Source organism: Vanellus vanellus (genome assembly GCF_965231255.1).
Source record: "Vanellus vanellus genome assembly, chromosome: 5".
Lineage (NCBI taxonomy): Eukaryota > Metazoa > Chordata > Aves > Charadriiformes > Charadriidae > Vanellus > Vanellus vanellus.
The window spans coordinates 67,107,485-67,128,063 of NC_138910.1; the positions used below are offsets into that span (position 1 = coordinate 67,107,485).

General features: G+C 41.9%; 1 protein-coding gene across 1 annotated transcript in view; it reads right to left on the bottom strand.

Moving 5' to 3' along the window:
* ADGRL2 (adhesion G protein-coupled receptor L2) overlaps positions 1–8,121 on the bottom strand; it is a 161,837-nt gene extending 153,716 nt beyond the window's left edge. The window contains exon 1 of the mRNA XM_082483169.1: positions 7,952–8,121. The gene's annotated coding sequence lies outside the window, so the exon portion shown is untranslated. The remainder of the gene's footprint in view (positions 1–7,951) is intronic.
* Between the last annotated feature and the right edge of the window lie 12,458 nt (positions 8,122–20,579).

Sequence of the window (20,579 nt, forward strand, 5' to 3'; positions counted from 1 at the left end):
GATTATTCTGTCATCCAGATTCAGAGCAATAATCGGTTCGAGGTGTCGACTGATAGGAAAATACCAACAGAGGGCACAAAGGAAAGCAGCAGCCTACCCTAAATGAGAGGTTGGGGATTTTACCACGTCCAGAGGCAACTAAATAAACAGAAGTAGCCTAATTTTCAAAGCACATTTCTCCAGCGGTAAATCGTTTTGCTGCCACTTTACCGACATTATGCATTTTTTCAACAGTTGCAGATACAAATCTAAGGGCAGGTGAAGCAGATCCCTCACCCCCCCCCCCCCCGCAGCGGTGCAGGCTGAGCTGCTCCCTGCACCGTCCCCACCACCCCACCACAGAAAGCAGCAAAGCAGCCCAAGAAATATGAGCAATCCCTTCTTTACCGATCGTCTACACCGTAAAAGGTATGAACGCTCCCAACACCTAATCTATGCATCAAGGCACCCCTAATTTAAGAATTAACATATTAAACATACTTTTATTTGTACGGTATCAGAATTCAGGATCTTAAATAGCAGTCTTCATTCCCGTCATTACATTCCAGCTTACGTAGCTCATCGTGGCCAAGTAACACATCATTAAAACATAAACATCCTATAAAACCCCCTCATATTCATTGATCAGTGTCAAGTCAATCCGCGTTACATTTGAAAAACTGTTCCACTTTTTCTCTGTATTGTTGCTTGGGCAAAAGGAAGTATCGTTCTTGGGTGGTAAACACATTGTGAAACACTGCCGAAGCCAAGAGACAGCCATTTCGGAGGTATGTAGTACACACCAAGGGACGGAACAGGCAGACCTCGACTCTACCATATTTGTATGAGGAAACGGCACAAGACAAATCTCCTATGACAAAAAACTGCATCACGTTCAAAGGAAAATATTCTTAATATTGCATCTAGGTAAGAGGCCAAAGTAGCTTCTTATTAGCTGTAACTAGATTTTCTCAGAAGCAAGCTACTTTCACTAGCGAAAATGCAGACATTGATACTTAAATCTTTCTGTCTAAATGTTAGTGTTTATAATGTGCTCCTAAGAGATTAAGATTAGAAAAAAAAATAACCACACAACCGAGACAGGCCCTATTTTTCTCAGCCCATGATCACTTGTCAAGCCATGATTAATGCTGTGCTCTGTAGAGGGAGACATTACATCTAGGCTACAACAGACCTAAATTTTACCCTAAGGCAGAAGTCTGATTTAAACATCTCTATTCAAAGTGACATTTGTCCTCTCTTTTCAACCAGTTTCCTCTGAAATTCCAGTAAACTGACTTTGTGACCTACAAATGGTCCATTGATTCTAACTTGTCGTGTTGCCTGTCCTTGTAGCAAAGTTAGTTTTGGTGACTGAATGAAGCAAGATGTTATGCATTCAAGAAAAATACAGGAGCAGAGTCCATTAGGTGCTCTATTAAATGCTCCGTTGGATAACAGCGACTAGAATTTACGGCTATAAGGACTCCGGCTTACACAGAAGAGCTAAAGATAAATACTGAGGTCAACACTAAAAATCAGGAAATATTTTTACATTCAGAAGTAACAATGGCCTTCATATTCTGAGGCGATGAGCAAAGATTTTTTTTTTTTTTTTTCTATTACAGACAAGAACCTGGGCATCGTCGGGGCCACCCTGAAAAGTAATTACATTTTATCTCTTGCCTTTCACTCTGAAACGTCTGCTAAGGTATTTACATTTGTCTGTTACGAGAACAACAAGCTAGACAGGAGAAAAAACTAGTTGTGATCACTTATCTCAAGTAAATACTATTTCTCCAGTGAATGGTATTATTCCATCTATTTTATAAAGTTATTGTTAGATCCTCCGATTTATCTGTAACTGCTATTGTAGGAATAAAAATATGACATGCTTATACCTTATAAAGAAATAGCCAAATAGCAGACCTGGACATGTAGAATAGTCAATATCCTTCTTACTGAACATGAAAAATGGCAACGTTTGATAATATTAAGCAATTTAGACAGTGCTCGCAAGTTCCTACTAGCCAAGGTAATCTTATTTCTGGTGCTTTTCAGGGTAAATTGATTTTTTTTTTTTCCTCATCTTAGCTGCTCTGATAATTGAACAAATTTATACAAGTGTGATGGGATTTTACTTTGCAGACAACACACAAAACATTCCCCCAACACGACGTACCTTACTCACAAAAACGAATTTTTGTTGTAATTAAGCAAACTGTATTTAAGCTTGCTTTGTGCCAGGATAACAATCAATAACATTTTGTTGGAGACTGCACTCTACCTGCAGGTGTTAAGCACTGTGCTTACTTCAGTCAGGCTGCAATGTTTCTGATTATTTCTAAAGAATTTGGGCAAACAGCACGCTAGAGTAAGTTGAACCATTCCGGTACCTAATGAAAATCAAAAAGAAAGAAATCACGACATACGCAGATTACATATTCTTCTAAACCCCATAAAATACTCCATTTAATGTAAAGACCCATAACCTGGGGATGCTACCATTCCAAATTTGTGGTTTTGGTTTTTTTTTTTTCTCCTTAGGAATCAATTTCTGGTTAACAAGCAGTTTGTATCTAGAGAATGCTGTAAGACCTTACCAGTCATTAAGCGAGTACATATCTATAACTAAATCACTTATAGTAAGCAACACAATCTTCACAGCCTATGCTGCAGAAACACATCTCGTACATTACAGGTCGAAAAAAACATGAACTCCAAGAAAATTCTCCATTGAAAAGGGCTTTAAGCCTGTCATCTTTCACCTTTCAAATGAGGAATGTTAAAAAGAATCGTATTTGTTAAAAAAGGACCGGAAGTATTTTCTAAACCAGGTACATATTCACGTTACATCACAAGTTACCAATATTCCAACAGAGCCACCTACTATTTTTATTTTAAGAACTGTTGGAAACAAAATGCAGCTATCTTTGAAAACTATTTAAATATTAAACGCGATTGTTAAGAGTATTGAGAATGGCCTTAAAATAGCTTTCTGTTTTTCCAGTTTTCCTGACATCCAATTACAACCGTGATGGTTTAAATCTTTTACTTGTTTCAAACTGAGGGTTTTAAAAAAATAACAGACAGCTTTTAAGTTTAAAAGCTGCACATAAATACTTAAAAAGGTCAATTTCTTGCAATTTCAAATCGCTTTTGTGCATCGCAAACATCAATCCTAAAAATGCTTCGAAAGAGTCTGTTTAACATGACATCACCACGTAACACGCCTGACTATAAATTTCACTACCCTGTGTATATTGCTTTATAACTGACTGCTTGTCTACCTCTGCAGGAATATGATTTCAATTATACACCAGACGTAGTTTAACTTCTCTTGCACCTCACCACGTAAAATCATTAACTGTTACTTCCAGTTCTCGCAGTATCAGTCAGCCACAGATATTCCTCTGTGGAAATGCAGAGGAGACATAGAGCACTTTTTGATGTAAAATATCTCCAAGTGGTTATTGGTAGGTTTTTCTTCATTATTATCATCAAGCATGGTGCCACCCTCAGCAAGAGCCGTAGTAGAAGTTAACGGTATTTTCTTAGGTGTATGTCAGCATCTTAGGTGGACACAGGACGAGCAAGGGCTTGGAAATCCGTAAACTTTTTAGACCAAATTTCAGTAAAAACTTACGATTATGTGTCTGCCCTCTCTAAGCATTAAACAACTATTTATATTGGATGGATATTATTATTTGCATGAATTTATGACACCCTATATAGAAATGTATCGTCAATATAACCTTGATAAATATTTTGCCTAACTGGAGACTTCCCTCTCCAACATCCTTAATTGAAAATTATGGATCTTTCTAAAAAGCTGTCAGTCAAGAGCGCAGCATTTTTTCTTCATCATAACTATTTCAATTTTAAATATACATATATTAATCAAAATGTCACGTCTACATATTCCATTTCCAGAAATAAAAATAATCACATTGTTACATATTGCCAACCATAAAGACTACAAACTCCTAGGACTATACTACCTTGCTTATTTAAATTTTAATAAGGTGCTTCCTTACTAGAGACTAGAATTCCTGAGTAACCCCCTTTCCTGCCTTTACGCATTAAAAGCAGTAACAGATAAATAAAACACTGAGAAAGGTTCTGAAGTGCTCAAATAAGAACTAACTAAGCAAACTTTGTTTTTTTTAAAAGCTCTCCTCTTGCTCATTTTAAGAAGGGAAACACCCAGAAGCCTGGTGTTAATGTCTCTGCTGATTGTGAAAATTGCAGCAATAAAAACTCCAACTGCTTGTCTTAAATTAAGACTTGCAAGACTACATGTGAGATCTGTATCTTTACATTAGTTTTTATAACATTTGGAAGTTTGGTTGCCTGCTTTGATGTTGGTCTATTAATGAGCAGGGGAGCCAAAAGCCAGGAAAAAAAAAAAAAAAATGTTTGCTGGAAATTCTCAAGTCAAAACCTGAAGTAATTGGTTTGTTCTACCCCACATGATTCAATATCCCGATTCCCCCAACTACCAGCTCCCTCAGCTATCTGAACGTCTACGCTTTTTTGCTGTTGCCAACACATAGTAACCCACAGTGATTGAAAATGGCAGCTGAAGTGCTGCTGCAGCACATTAATTTTTCTCTAAGTGGTCCAATTTTGTCATCTGAATGTTGAAAATCTTTCCACTACGGTTTTGTTTTTTTTTTTTTTTTTTTTTTTTTTACCTTCAGAGATTCGTCGAATTTGGGGTTGCCATCATATAAACCCAAGTGCAACATTTTCAAGACAATTTTTAGATTATCCCTAATAGCTGAAAGGATAATGCGCTTTCTTTACAGCTCTCTGCATTCAAAGCTGACTAGTTAACAGCAACTTAAGTGTGATAATGGCAATTACATCAATATGTTCCTTTTATACCACCAAAAGGTACTACTCCAGACAGCTGAAGACATTAGGTAAATAAACTGCTGAAAATTACCTTAAAGTAATGGCATGCAATTTTAGGACCACTAAACACATCTATTTACAAAATGCCCAAATGGTCGTGTCCATTTAAGAATGACAGAAATCTATATAAAATTATTTCATTAACTGCAGGGTTTTTCACCAAGACATACCATATATACTCAGTTTCTTCACTAAATGAAAGGAAATTGAAGGATGAGTGAAGGCATCCCACTCCAAAAGCACATCACTTTCATGGCTACACACACACACACACCCCCACCCCACCCACCCACCCCGCCAAACCATCAAATGGAGAACCAGAAGGGGAAAAAAAACCCAACCAACCAAACAAAAAAACCCAACAAACAGACCAAGTGCTACATACCAAGCACTTAAACCAACTTTTCAAAAACACAAAATGTATGTTTTAATATCGGTATCCTCCAAGGCAAGGGTTTGGATGGAAGGAATAGGCAAGGAAGACAAGGGAAGTTCTTTTTTTTGCCAGAGACATAAACCAGAATAGAGTCCCCAAGAAACATCTGGTCCCTGGAAAAGGTCCCAACTTATTGACAGATAACTGGCTTTTGCTTGGCTTTTGGGGTTGCTAGATTACGAATATGGATTTGCAAAGACAATAATAAGGTAGGCCGGGAGACATCCCCTTTCAGACTCAAGGAAATAGTAACAAAAGAATAAACAACTGCAAATATGTAGTCACGTAAAACAACTCACAATGCGATAAACGTTCTACACTGCCACCAAAACAGCACTCCTGCCATACTTGGTTTCAAATTAGGTATTATAGGGTAACACTAACCACAAATTAAATTATCTCAGTAAACACAGTATCGCTGATTAAACGAGATTACAAGAATTACTCATTTTCACTTTTTGGAGAATAAAAAGGAAATGGAAGCATATGGCCGGTGGTGATCAAAAACTTCTTTTAAAACTCTCCCTAAAAATATCTATTATTCCAGCCTACCCACCCGTTAAGGAGGGAAGCGTATTTGTTTCAAAGGTCTGGAATCGAGAGGTCTTTTATCACAAGATTTCATTTGTTTTCTGAAGTAATTAGAAGGTCCTCCCCATTCAGTCCCCGCACGCAGTAACCTGTAGGCCATACCCAGAGCATGAGTGCGGCAGAAAGGGCTTTCTAAATCCCCTTAGCGGCGAGGAGACATCACAAACCACGCAACAGTGCCTGTCATAAAAGGTCACTTTTTCTCCCCTCGGAACAAACCATTCATCAATGGAGCGTAATTGTCCGAGCGCTCGCAAGGGCTCTGCGGCGAAGGGACCTTGTTTTTCACTCGCCTAATTGCAAAACAGCAAAAGTTCAGAAACACAACCCAAATCCACCTCCCCATTTTGCCCCTTTACAATTCCCCGCTGCCCTTTGGGCCTCTGCTTGGAAGCAAATGGCAGACAAGCTGAAGTTTTCTCAATTGAGCCGGAGCGAGGGGAACCTTTGATATGCTAATGCCCTCCTTCAAACGGTAAGAATTCACACTTGCATTAATTCCAACAATTTGCGCGGAATGATGCGAAATGGCACCCCCTTTTTCGCGCCGAGCCACAAAAGGAGGGAGCCGCCGGGGCGGCCGAGGAAGCCCGACAGCGGGACGTGGGTGCCGCGGGGCCCCTCGGCGGCGCCCGGGGGCCGTTTCTGGGCACGGAAAAGCCACACCTGGGCACCGGCAGCTCGCGCTCGCCCCGCTCGCCGCCCGGCAGGGCCAGCGCAGGGCTACCAACGAGGCGGTATTTTTAGAGCCAGCCAGACACAGCAACGGTGCCTCATGACACACTCTGTTTGCTGTCTCCAGATGGCCCCAGATTTCTACATGTGAAAATAAATAGAAATTAAAAGGAAAAAAAAAAAAAAAAAAAAAAAGTTGTTCCCACTCCACAGCCGCCAAAGGGTAATTTATCCCTCTTCCCAGAGCGCACACACACCCCCCCACGGCCCCTCACGCACGGACGCTCGGCCGAGTTACCAAAATAACCCCGCAACAGGTAATTATTTACAGGAGGGACGCAACTTTCCCCGCTGCGCGCTGAGCCCCGCGGCGGGGCCTGCTGGGGCGGGCGGACCCCCGGCCCCGCGGCGGGGCGGCCACCGGGCGGCGGGCGGGGGCTGCGGGGACCCACCGCGGCTGCCGCAGGCCCCTCCGCAGGGCTGGTGGAGGCGCGGGAAGGGGGGGGGGGGGGGGCGGCCCGGCTCCGCGCCGGCGGAGAGCGGCCGTGCGGGTCGGCGGCGCCGCCGCGCTGCTCCAGCCCGAGGGCCGCGGCCTCACCGAGGGGGCACCTTCCTCCTCCGCCGGCGGCGGGGTGGCGGGGAAGGGCGGGGGGGGGAGGGGGGGGTAGCGGCCTCGGGCACCCGCAGACCCTAAAGTAAGTGCGTCCTCGGTGGGGACCGCCAGAAGCGGGGAGCGGTGGAAACGAGCGGCGAGGCTGCAGCGCGGGGGCTCCGCTTACCTCTGTCTGGGAGCCGAAGGCGGGCCGGGAATCTCTGGCCCCGGCGGGACCGGCGAGCCGGGTGACCCCCGCCGAGCGCGGGGAGGGGGGGGCTGCGGGAGAGCGCGGCGGAGTTAGTCCCGGGGCTCCGGCGGCGGAGCGGGGAGCGAGCGGGCGGGCGGGCGGCGGGAGGCGGCCGGCGCTGCGGCTGGGCGGGCTGGGGCAGCGCGGAGCAGACGGCGGCTTCTCTCCTCCAAGCAGCCAGCCGGGAGGCTTTTCTGGGGCTAAGTCAACATTTTCCTGCAGTTTCCGACACTCCGCTCCGCATGAAACGTACGATGCAGCCAGGCTCCCGCCCGCACACGCACAAAAAAAAAAAATTTAAATTAAATTTTTGAAGACAAAAACGCAATGGAAGGGACGACGGGCGCAGCGCGTGTGCCCAGCCTTTGGAGTCCTTTCTGTGCAGCGATCAGGAGACGGGAAGCCGAGGCGATGCCAGCAGCAGGAGTAGCGGGGAACAACTCGAAAATGTTACAATGGGTACCCCCCCCCCCACCCCGTCCTCTGTGTCTCTGTCGCTCGCACCGACCGGATTTACATCTCCCGGGATGACATTCTGGCCTCTGGCGGGGTGCGGGTCCGGCCCCTCCTCGGATTTTCTCCTCTTCCCCCCGGTGCTGCTGCCCCGCCGGCGGCTGGAGACCGGGCGCCGGGCGCTGAGCGAGTAACGCGCGCAGCAATGGGAAAAACGCAATACATACACACCAAAAAAAAAAAAAAAAAAAAAAAAAATCCCAATGAATTGTGTATCGCAGCCTCCTTTTTGCTCATGCACCTCTCCGTGTGTGACTGGGGATTGCGAAGTCCTGACACAGACTCTCCGCCGGCTCTGAACTGGAGTCACCTCCAGCCTCCTCCCCCTCCAATCTCCACCCCCTCTCCCTCCGCTCCCCACCCCCGGGCTCGGCTAATCATATAAACATATTATCACGTAGAGCAGCACCGGCGAAGGACAAAAATTTCTCCCTTCCTGCCTTTTTTCATCCCACCCCCACCCCCCCGGCTCCTTCCTTCCAGCTTGGGGAGGGTGAAGGCTAATAGAAAGCGCCCGGCCGCTCGGCACTGAAGGCCGAGCAGCTCGGCTGCGCGCCAGCGCTGCCCCGCTCCCCCCCTCCCATCCCCCCACCCCCCGCCGCCGAGGGGCGCGCACCGCCGCGGAGCCGCCCGCCCGCCGCCGCGGAGCCGCCGGCCGCCCCTGCCCGGCGCCTACGGGCCCCGTGGCTCCCCGAGCCTGGGGCCTGGGGCCTGCCGCCGCCCCCTCTGCCTTCCCCGGCGGCTGCTGGCGCGCTGCAGGCCGGCAGGCGTCTCCGCGGCACTTTCTCCTTGGTCGTATCCTCCAGCGCGGCCGCCGCCGCGCACCCAAAGTTGTGCGGAGGGCCCTGCTCAGGTGCTGCCAGCGCCGGGCCAACGCACCGCGCCGCCGTCTGTATGTCCCCCTGTCCTCACCGCCCACTCCCCCCCCCACCCCTTCTGCACCCAAAAATAATTCACCGGGCTGGGCGAGCAGCGAGCGAGAGCGGGCGGAGGGGCGGCAGAGGGGGGACGTGGGCTCCCCGGTGCTTTGGCGGCTCTGCCGGCCCGCTGCCCGCGCTCCCCAATCGCCCGGTTCCCCCCACCCCCCCCCCGCTGAACGCGCTTCTCTGCGCCCCGGCCCCCGCGCCCGCTCCGCAGCGCGGCCACACGTTAGGGAAAACATGTCAGGACAGGGGAAACAGCACTTGGAAACGATTTAAAGGATACTAAGTTGACTCATTCCTGTGCTCAGATACAACACGCAGTTTAGTAGCGCTGTTGCATTCTTCCCCCAAATCCGCTCCTGGACAGCAGGGTTTGGGGTGGGTGGTAGGGTTTTGGTTGGTTGTTGTTTTTCCCCTCCGTATTGATGCAAAATAGCCAGGCTCCGCGCTGACCTTTCAGCATGGGCAACGCGAACAATCCCCAGCTCTCAAGGTCAGGGAGAAGCAGCTGTGCATTAGCCGGGGCTCGTCCCTGCGAGGAGCGCGGCGTGGGCAGTCCCGGGGGGGGGAGTTTGGGGGGGGGAGAGGGGGAACCGAGGGCCGCCGGCGGCGCGTCCCGCCCGCCCCCCGTTCGGCGGGGGCCGCGGGGAGCAGCAGAGGTGCAGTCACAGCATCCAAGCGGGGCAGACCTGTCCTGGTACCTCTCCCTCCCCTCTCCCTTGTTTGGGGTTGGTTTTTGGTTGGGGTTCTGGGTTTTTTTGTTTGGTTTTTTTTTTTTTTTGGTTGGTTTAGCCATCCCCATCCCTTTTCTGGCTGCAGCACTGAAACGAAACCCTCCCAACCGCGTCTGCCCGCAGAACCGCCTGCACAAGGCAGGACCACTCGGGGCTTCATCAACTCTTTTAGGTCCAAAGCGTATTGACAATTGAGCTTGAGACACCCACACCGCACCAGGGAATCAGGGTCGTTGCCTTTGTTCGTGGTAATGATTTATTTTTTAATTTAATAATTTTGACTTCTCTGCATACCTGTGCAATTAGCGTTCCTGTTTAGAAAATTGTAACGTGTATTAAGAGAAACATGACACGTGTAAAGGGAAACTGGATCTTTCAGGCCTTGCAACGTGAGGTAGTAAGAATGATAGAGCTGGCTCAGGGCTCTTCAAAACCACATTAAACTTTCAACAGTGCTAGCAATAATCCCAGGGATTAGTATCTAAAAATGACTGAAATACGGGCAGGCCATAGGCACGCTGACCTTCCCCAACTCCCAGTACCTGGCTTCTAGGAGCTAAAGGAGGAGTTCTGCCATAGTGAGCAGTGCATCTCCCTGAGGCCGGTGTCAGCAGGGTTAAATCTGCAAACGGCCCCCAAACCAAACTCAGCATGGGAGGGTAGGAGATGGTGTGTCTGTGTGATAGTTTTGTACCTACTATATATAGTTAAAAATTGAAACTATGGGTTACTGTGAGAGCAAAATGTAGCAAAAGAGCAGGTTCTCTATTTTTTCCCCACTTTTTAAAGTCCTTTGTGTATCCCTAGTGTAGCCGACTGCCATTTTTTTGCTGAAAATATCCTTATAAATAACTGTATAAACCCTCAATAACCCCTTATGCATTTCTAACGGAATTAAATCATACAGGCATTTTAACATATTTTAATAGAAACTGGTTTTCGTTGAAAGGGTTGGATGCATCTGTTATGGAAACATGCTTAAAAAGAGGGTCACCGTAACATAAAGGTACACATACTGATTTGCTATCATTTTACCAGAGTTTTAAAACAGATCATTAACAAATACTACTTTTTCCTCTTTTTTTTTTGGTCAAATAAATGTAATTGGAGATAAGCAGGGATAGCCTTGAGCTAACAGCCTTTTGCTTAGTTGATGAGAGCGGGATTTAGCCAGAAAACAGTCAAGAACACAAGAATTATGTGGGGTTGGTGTTTTTCCTTTGAGAGGACGTGAGAGAGAGGAATTCTATTTGGAGCAAAAAGTCTGACAGTTTCTGTAAAATTTTTTTTTACCCACAAAAAGAATGAAAAGAACTGCAGAACTGGGCCTTCTGTTAATATTTGCTGAAGTTGAAGTGAATTCACCTATGTGGATTCAACTGCAGGACTGAACTTTATTTTCCCTCTTTTTATCAAAAACTTCTGGAATCATATTTCTTTCTACATGCAGAAATGGAGTTTTACAACTCTTAAGTTTTACAACTCCAAGTTGTAAAACTGAGTTTTAAACGATTGGTAAAAATGCAGACAGAGACCTTTCACCATTTGTTTCGAAAACACGTGCTTCCATTAATTCTCATTAAATCTGGATTAAGATACAAGAATACCTGGCAGAGGTGTATATTGTTTTGGCAAGTAAAATACTATTATTCAAGTGATTAATTTTACTTCCCATGAATCAGCATCTGTTTCCTTAAAACAGGAAAATTGTACACACATATACCCATGGCATCCTTCAATCTGATCCTTTAGTTTTTACTCAGCCACAGTTCTTGCCAGATTTGAATATTGATAGACAAAAAGGAATTATGACAAATCAACTTGCTTTTCACCATTAAAACTGCCTACTATTTGCTTTCTGTCATATTCCTATAAAATATGTATCTCATTCCATACGGACTCCACGAGTAAGTACAGACAAGTAGATTTTCCCTAAAATCTTGCTTTGCTGCAATAGTGCAAAGTATCTAGCTTGAAAACACTGCAAGAAATGTTGTAATCTTAGCAAAATTATTTGATAACGTTTTATTTGCCCCTTTTACTAATCTGAAATTTTGTAACATTTCATGGTAAGCTGTATAGTCTGTGTGAATTGCTCTCGAATTGCTTTGGTTGACCTGCTGGATCATGCCCTTGAAAAACTAAAAGCAAATTCATAGTAATTTTTCAAAATAATCACAATAACTGTGTATCAATTAGCATTTCTAGGGACTACGTGTAGGACAGTAACAACTGGAAAAGATTTAACTGTCAGCTGTGTACTTGAAGGAGACGCATCTGAGAAAGATGATTTAACTTGCGGCAAAAATTAGCCAAACTATGATGTCTGTAATATGACCTTGTAGATTCCACTAAAGGGTTATTTGCCATAGAATTGCAGCTTACATCTGCCTATTCTTAAAAAGGTTAATTTAAAATGTTTTAATATCTTGATAAATAATATTTTCTATTGCCCTAAGTGTCAGTTCCCCCCTGAGAAATGGTTTACACAGATTTTATGCAACCTATTTTTTTATTACTGGAGTTTTATGAGTGAACTTTAACTATTAGCAACTGACATTTCCTCCTACCTGTATGTACTCCTGTGGATAATGTACCAATGAACTTATAATTAGATGTAATGTTAGCAAAGACTGACAGAAGAGGTTGTATATATGTAGTGCAGTAGCATCAGCTAAAATTAGTGTAATATAAAGATATGGTTTAATTGGAATAATGTAAAGGCATGGGGTTTTTTTCATGGTACATGGAAAAGTAACAAACCATTACATGATTTTACCGTTTCAACACAAAACTGAAAGGACAAAATTTTGCTTGTTTTGCTTAGGAAAATCCCCAATTAATTTTGCAAACAAATTTATATAAATAAGGTGTCAATGATACAACCCATAAGAGGAAATATCCAATGTATTGTCTTAAAAGTTTGGAAATATATCTTGACAATTACCGGTCTTTTAAACTAAGTAATTGATTTTAGTGTCACTTGGGAAAAAAATGAAACCCATCAATAAAGTAGGCGAATTCTGCAGCTGTTCCTAACAAATAAATGTAATATGAATTTGCATTTTACATAGTTTACTTCAGTAATCAATTTTAATGACTCATAATCTATATCATTATTTAAGAAATGACAAAATCATTGACTTACTCATAACACTTGCTAATTGTTTTTAAAAATAAATTCTACACATGGCTAAGGAAACACCCATTTCCATTTGCTTTATGTTAAATCAACATCTAACCACTCATGGTGATTTCATTCAAAGAAAACAGAAGGAACACATTAGCTGTGTGGTTAAAGAGATTGATGGGCTTCAAACATTTTAACCATGGATGGTTTTTTTTCCAACTGTAGAAACTCATGTTTCTAATTTAAATAGCTTCAAGAAAATGAAGATCATTTTATTCAACAAAGCTGTTGTTTCTTGTTTCTTAGACAGAAATTAATTTAATTTTGTTTAATTAAGTAATATTAGAAACAACCTTGTTCAGAGAAAATGCAGCTATGAAACAAAAGCACGTGTATGCCATGTTAGCTAGGTATTCTGAAAGACAATTTTTGTATCGCATTAATAAATTATAAGAGATCGATATGATTTTTACCAGTGAATTTAGATGCAGATTTTTACGTTCATGCTAAGACACTGCAGTTGCCTCGCCACTGTCTGAAAAGTGAATCTGGGGGAGCCATGGAGCTCGGTGTTATTGAAGAGGTACTTTCCTTACTTTGGGCTTTGGGTATTTATGTTGGTGGAGAAAAGTTTACAGTTTAATGCTGCAGGCATTTATAAAGGCCAAAGAGTTTTCAAGACTGAGCTGTTACGAGTCACGTAGCAGAACACGTTTAAAAAGAGACGAGTACAATTCCCTGTTTTCATATGAAAAGCTCAGCACAGAAGCTGAAACGATCATGCCAGGAAAGGAACTGCAGTGCTGAGCATTTGGGGAAAGAGATATGTCATGATATCCCAATTCTCCAAATAGTTTTACACATTTCTAGGTTCCCTTCTCTCCAACTGCTATATCTGCATAGGCATTACTTCTGCATTTGGGCAGCAAATAATGTTTTTTAAGGAAAGAAGCAAGACCCAAGAGAATAGTAAGAAATTAAGTAGATTTTTCTATTTAAAATAAATGTAATTTTGCCCAGCGGGTAGGGAACTGCTTCTCCTCCGCCGCCTTACACATCTATATTATACAACTTGCTATGACTTTGCTAAATTTCTTTATCTCTTTCACTAGTTAATTTGCAGCCAGAGGAGTACCGATCTGTGATTCTGTGATGATTCTGTGATGATTCTGTGATGATTCTGTGATGATTATCTCAGATTGGCCTGTGTGGAGGTCACTGTGTATTCTCGCCACCTCTCCTTACCACTTCTACCCTCCTGCTTGATGTGACAGAACGGGAAGATTTGAAAGTGAATGGGAGAAGGACTGGACGTCTATGCTAAACCCCCGTACTTCTTATGATTTTCTTTATTAAACTCCAATTGCAGATCTAGAACTTACATTCATTACAGAGTGCTTTTAACTGTAGTATTGCCTAGATCGCTGGGCACCCCTCTTTTGCTTGCGTGTCAGAAAATGAAAGGTGACGCAAAAATGATGAACAAAGAATGGAGAATTCAAAGGCAAACCGTTGTATTTGCAAGTGTGAATCCAGGAAGGCTTTTCTCTTCTTACCCAAGCACCTACTAGAATCATCCTAGGCACTATTAAAAGCCATGTTCATGATGGCGTAGGCCAAGAATTGAGGAGATACTAATCTTTATCTGCACAGCTCTATGAACCCATAACGATTTAGATGCCTACGTTGCGGGCAAGGTTAAATTTACTGTCTTGAGAAGTTAAGGGATAAAATACATCAGAATCTTGGACCACCGACCAGAACTCGGGCCTCCCCGTTCCAACCGACTGCCCAGATCATTAAGCTAGAGAGTCACGTTCCCTCTGGTGCTCTCACTTTCTACCCCAGTGAATCCTGAATAATTTTCTGCCTGGTGCATGACTTTAACAGAAGTGGAGAGTATCTCCGCCTCCAATCAGGCTGTGGGTTAGAAAACTGTTTAGCTGGGGACAGATATGCATTTGAATCCCTTCGGGCAGAGGAGAGAACTGATCCTGTTTCACACACTTCGGACAAGTCTCTAACTGCAGGTTGTAGAATAAAGCTATACCTTCAAAAGAAAGCGGTGATTACCACTGGGTTTAGTGACAGGCTAACTGTGTCGGAGGGTGTCAGGTGCTCTCAGAGTATGACTGTCACCTATAACTGCTCAGCTTTGTTTTACAGACAGCCTTAGCAATGACGTAGGCGCAGAGCTCCTTAGTTTGGTTTATCTTGACTGAAGCAATATTCGGCACGATGAGCATTAGAGCTGTAGGAAAATTTAATATAAAATCATGGGGGTGCCTGTTGAACAGAGGCATCTTCCCCAGGTAGGCAGCATTGAAGAAGAGGGGTTTTTAAACTTACGGGCTGAAATTCCTCCCACGTTTCTCTTTCAGAGTCTAGTTGTTGGAATTCCATATGATGCCTACGTGAAAATCTGGTCCATAGTCACAATAATCAAGTTCAGAGATATGGTAATAGGTTATGAACAGGAAAGCACAGGGTGCTCACGACCAATCATGAACAGAAAAGAATCTCCCACTGGGACTTCCCCACCTCATGATTGCAACTTTCAAATTCCCTTACCGAAAGGCAGGGCATGCGAGCCATATTTGCTTCCAAACTTGCATATTTCAGTTCCCACTTACTGTTTTCCCAGTGTGCCACCAGGTGTTAATCTGTAAGAACAAGTGGGCTTTTTTGTTGTTTTCTTTTTTAATTTAGAATTTTCAATTGGTGGCTTTAATCAAGACGATGTATAAGTAGTGCTTCACCTACAGTTCATCTGGTTCTGCGTCTCAGTTTCCCGTGCCGCTCTGGAAGCGCTCATAACCTCAGTTGATTGGTTATACTTGCTTTGATTTTGTTTTGCGGTTTAAACCAAGGACTCGGTCCCTTATATTTTTTTTATAAGAATATATTTTTTCCTCTTGCTACTGATTGCCATTGAAATGCTGACAGTTATGTGATTGGCTCCCTCTGGAGCGGATACCAGAGATGCATCATGGATCACTGGTCAGAGAGCCTAGAAAGAGCAGCAAATTCAGTCTCTCCCCCCTCCCCATCAACTTTGTACATCAGCACCGCTTTGCAATCCATCTCAGCTGGCATGGGCAGAGCATGGAGAGGGAGACCCAGATTTGTTTCCAGGCTTACATCTTCTAGTTCACATTTTGTCATGCTTGTGTTACACTGCCAGGTGTAACTCTGGCAGCTGTAAGAAGTCATTTTCCTTCACCGAAACTGCCTATAAAAGCCTCTGTTTCAGTAATGATTTGTTATACATTACAAACACCTGCAGCACATGGGAATTAATATCACTAAAGTATAGGGATCAAAGATATTCCACCTTTTTTTCTTTAATTAAATGATAATTTACTTCTGACAGACCTCGATGTTTTTGACAAATAGTATTTGAATCTGATTGAAGGTATGGTTACGCCTTTCTAAAAACACTGTAGTCAAAGAATGATCTTACTACCATGCTCCTGTTGTGAGGAACATCGATTGACTGCTTAGTACTACTGCTAATTATAAATATTAAAATATATTCAATAATTAATTAAGATGCTATTCCCCACCTCACTATGCGCTCTGGCTGCTGTTTGTTGAATAATCAGCACCAAAAAAGGATCTTTTCATGTTATATCTGGCAAATCACAGTACTACATTTAATATATTGTTAAGACAACGCACTTGAGCTTTTACTGCATGCTTGGAAAGCAAAGTGAGAACTCCGTACGCATTTACACAGGAATGGGAGAATTTCCTGCATATGCAAGCACTGAGTCGTACTGAAGAACAAACCACAAATTTGCATTGTACCATTTAGATGCCCGGTTTTGCCTTTCTGTTTTCTCTTCCTGTCGCCTCTCTCTATGGCTACATTGGTTTAATTTGCTTTCTTTAGAATTTTTGTTGATAGTAAAATTAATGTGCAAATTCCCTATCAGTTGTATATATTAATATAATTCCCTCTCAAATACAGCTCATTGAAATTAGCACTGGTAAAAGGTGAGATACATATTCATACCGTTATTTACATAAATCCCATTCAGCTTTATGCAACCTAAGCCTTAATGCAAAGTATCTACTACCGCAGGTAATTTTAGCACAAGCAAAACAGCACATAAGTGACATCTGACTTCCCAAAGATTGGATGTCTTTTAATAAATAGATTATTTGAAGAGAAAAAAAATTCTATAAGTAATTATGGGTTTGACATTGTAATTTTAATGTATAAAGATTTAATTTAATATTCTGCACATTTTAACTTTGCCACTTAGTGCAATCCAGTTTTGAATTTCCAAGGGGTTTACTGGTCAAAATTTATCACCTTACAATCCATTATCATAGTAAACCTTACAAATTAGATCTTTTATTACCGTGCTAAAGTTGGCAGACCAGCTCTATTCTGCCTTGCAACTGAATTCAACTACATTTTCAAAAAGATTGGTACTCATATGGTAATATATTTGTTTCCTTTGGGGAAACCAACCAAAAGTTGGAAACAGGGATGTATTTCTCCAATGAATCAGACACAATTGGTTCTTTGCAAATTATATAAATTGTGCACGACACCTAATTTATGATATAATGTAAGATAGTGTATTAATCTGTTAAATACACTAAACTTTATAATAAGAACTATGGTATGAAGCAACTTAAAAGACAGTGTACACGCTAGACCACAAAGTAAGTTTTACAAAAATAAGTATGTACTGGGAATTGATCTATGCCGCACAACCTTTTTATCAGTTCTAGTGACAAAAATATCTTTAAAATCAGTTGCACTTTGCATATTGATCTGCAGATTATTTACTTGGATTATGGAATGCCAACTCTAAGACAAGTCATTAGGTCATTATCTATGTAGGTTTAGGGAATTAAGGCATCATCTATGCCTTGTTGTGAAAGACATTTGCTACTAAAAATATAAATTGAAATCTACTACCTGCAGGTGCAGATTCTACTTAGCAAGGCAGCTTTGTTTGTAGAAGTGCTGTTTTCCCTAGTAAACAGAGGAGCTGCAAGGTCATGAAACAGACAATGGCACAGATCTCAGAGAATTATGCTTTACTGTATAGACTTGCATTTTTTATATTGCCCTTAGCATAATGCAGCAACACATTGTGACTTGCAGCAGTCTCTATTTTTCACAATTTTCCAGTTAATGAAAGTAATGTTTAAATACTCTGAAGTTAGATTATTAACTTCTACAAAATAGAAACAGATGTGTGTCTTAGTATGCCATTAAATTTATGATTTACATAGTATTCTTGAATACAGCTGAGCAGAGGCCAATGATTCTAATTTGCTCTAGATTTACAATAACCTGATCTGGTTTTTGTAAGTACTGAAACACTTTAAACAAAATTAGAAAGCCGTTGTGCTTTGTGTGATTAAAGATGCAATTCCCTTTGGGGTAATGAGAAGAGTTAGAACATGTTTCTTTCTTTATGGATGTTTCTATTATAAACACAAGTACCATATATTATGTATTTTTGTTACTATTTCCTTGTTTTTAATTATAAAATAAACTGATTGAGTTGTACTGGAGTTACACTGAAACAATGCCAAAATCTAGCTAAAGAATGCATACAGAGGTTCATAAAAATCCTTAAAATTCTTCCGAGGGTCTTAAGGTCTTGTTAGAAAAATACTAGTTCCTTATAGTTTGCAGAGACCAAAACATCTCTCCGATTTAAAACCACACAATTTAAAGATTTACTGAAAAAGCTAACACATTTCTCAGCTTATCAAACTATGTTAATATACAAAATTATATAGGACAAAGTTTCAATGGATTCATAGCAATTTACATCTGGAGATACAGATTTTCTGTATCTAATGGAATGAGCGTTACAGTACATAGATACATGGTATATCTATGGGTGGAGAGCAAGTTGTGCTGTTGCTTCACTAAACACCTTTTTTTTTTTAAAAGAGGCAAAATGAGATTAGTGACATGTGAGAGGAATACTTTGTGTATGACTATTTAAGGCCTGATTCAAAGATTTTGAAAATCAGAAGTTAGGAGTAAAAGGATGTATGGATTCAGGGTTAGCTAGAAATGAGGCAGTTCCAAATTCTAATCTATGACTCTAAAAAGGATTTCTTTTGTGGAAAAAATGTACGGCATTTAGCATTGTAATTCACTTTTCACATGGAAAGGTGACCTAACAATAAAGTGTAAGCATCTGTTTCATAGGGACTTTTTATAATAATTTTTAAGGCTACCTCAATTGTTCTTTGCATATTCCCCTCCCAAAATCAAATAGATTTCATGAACGTGGAAGTTCTGAACCAGGCCTTTAATTTGCATACTACCCGGGATATAATATTATTTCTTATATTCTGTTATTCATCTGCTATTTTACATAATGCATTGAAGATAATATATGCCCAATAATATATATTCATATTTAATCATACTACAATATATGTATTTATATTTATCTTTACCTCTGATGAAATGTTTAATATTATTAATCCTTTCATTTTAATTATATATAATTAACTATCATTAAAACAGGAGCATTACCTTTTAATAAAAATTTAATCATACATTTACTCAAGCACAGGATCAAAATGCTACACACAGATGAGATGTCTTAAAAGTGATTGAATGCATTCAATTTATTGGGTCACTCACTCTTCCAGTGCACTTAGAGATTGCCATTTGTGCTTCACTCAAGAGATCTCCAAGGGTAAGCTCCCACACTCCTACCACGTTCTTTGACTCGGGATTACAGTGTTAGACGGTCATATAGACTAAGCCACAAGCATAGCTCTCAGCCTGTATGTCGCTCCAAATTCAGCTTTCGGTTTTAGCAGTGCACCCCCTGATAGCTATAGCATATGGTCCGTTACAGGTATTTTTGCATTTGGCGGTGGCCTGGCGTAATGCGGCACTGGTAGAGTTTTTGACCCAGGCAGACCGATGTGCACATACTTCATTTTAAGAAAGGATGAGGATCACTAGGGATTTTTGCTGGGGAATCTGACAACGACAGCTGGAATGAAAAAACTGGTAGGCGAAGCATTTTCCATCATACTTCGAGGCTGCAGTGCCTATAACTGGAATAGTTGTATGGTTTCATCTGAACTTCCTAGGAAATATTTCTATAAAACGCATAACGGGCATTAGGCTGACAACAAGAGCTTGGCAAACACAGTAACTAATTCAAGTCTAAGTTATGTCTAGGGGAGAATTAATATTAGAGAATTGTTTGTTTCCTTCTTGAAAAATGAGTACAGATATGGAATAAATTATTGGTAGGAATGAATGGCATCAGGACATCCGAACCTCATACTTACTTTTCACCTGTAACTTAACATCAGCTGAGGCCCCACTTCTGCAAACGCCAAGGTTTAGGTGAGCAAACTTTTGCTGATTCAAGACCATATCCCCAGACCTACAAATACTTACGCCTGTTAAATCTCATCAACAACGTTAACTGAGAAATCACAGATATAGGGAAATGTGTCATCTTATGTGTTGTATTAAAATTGATGGTGAGTTTTGGAGAAGGAGTTTTTAATTGTTCTAGTAAATTCATACTAACTCGCTGAGTCCCAGAGCATGGAATTGTGTTTGCAGCAAACTGTCGTGCAAGGAGCCCCGTGTGATTAACTTGGAGACTGGAGGTAAAAACTGCAGATGAGAATTCCATATGTCTGAGGCAAAGCACCTGAAAGGAAAGCTCACGTTTTAATGACAGAGCATGGGATGGCCATTATAGGAATATATTGTATTGATAAAAAGAGAAAACACCTGGTCAACAAAGGTTTTGTAATATTTTTTCATATTAGTTATTTTAAAGTCATATTAAGCTGTCGGAAGACAGA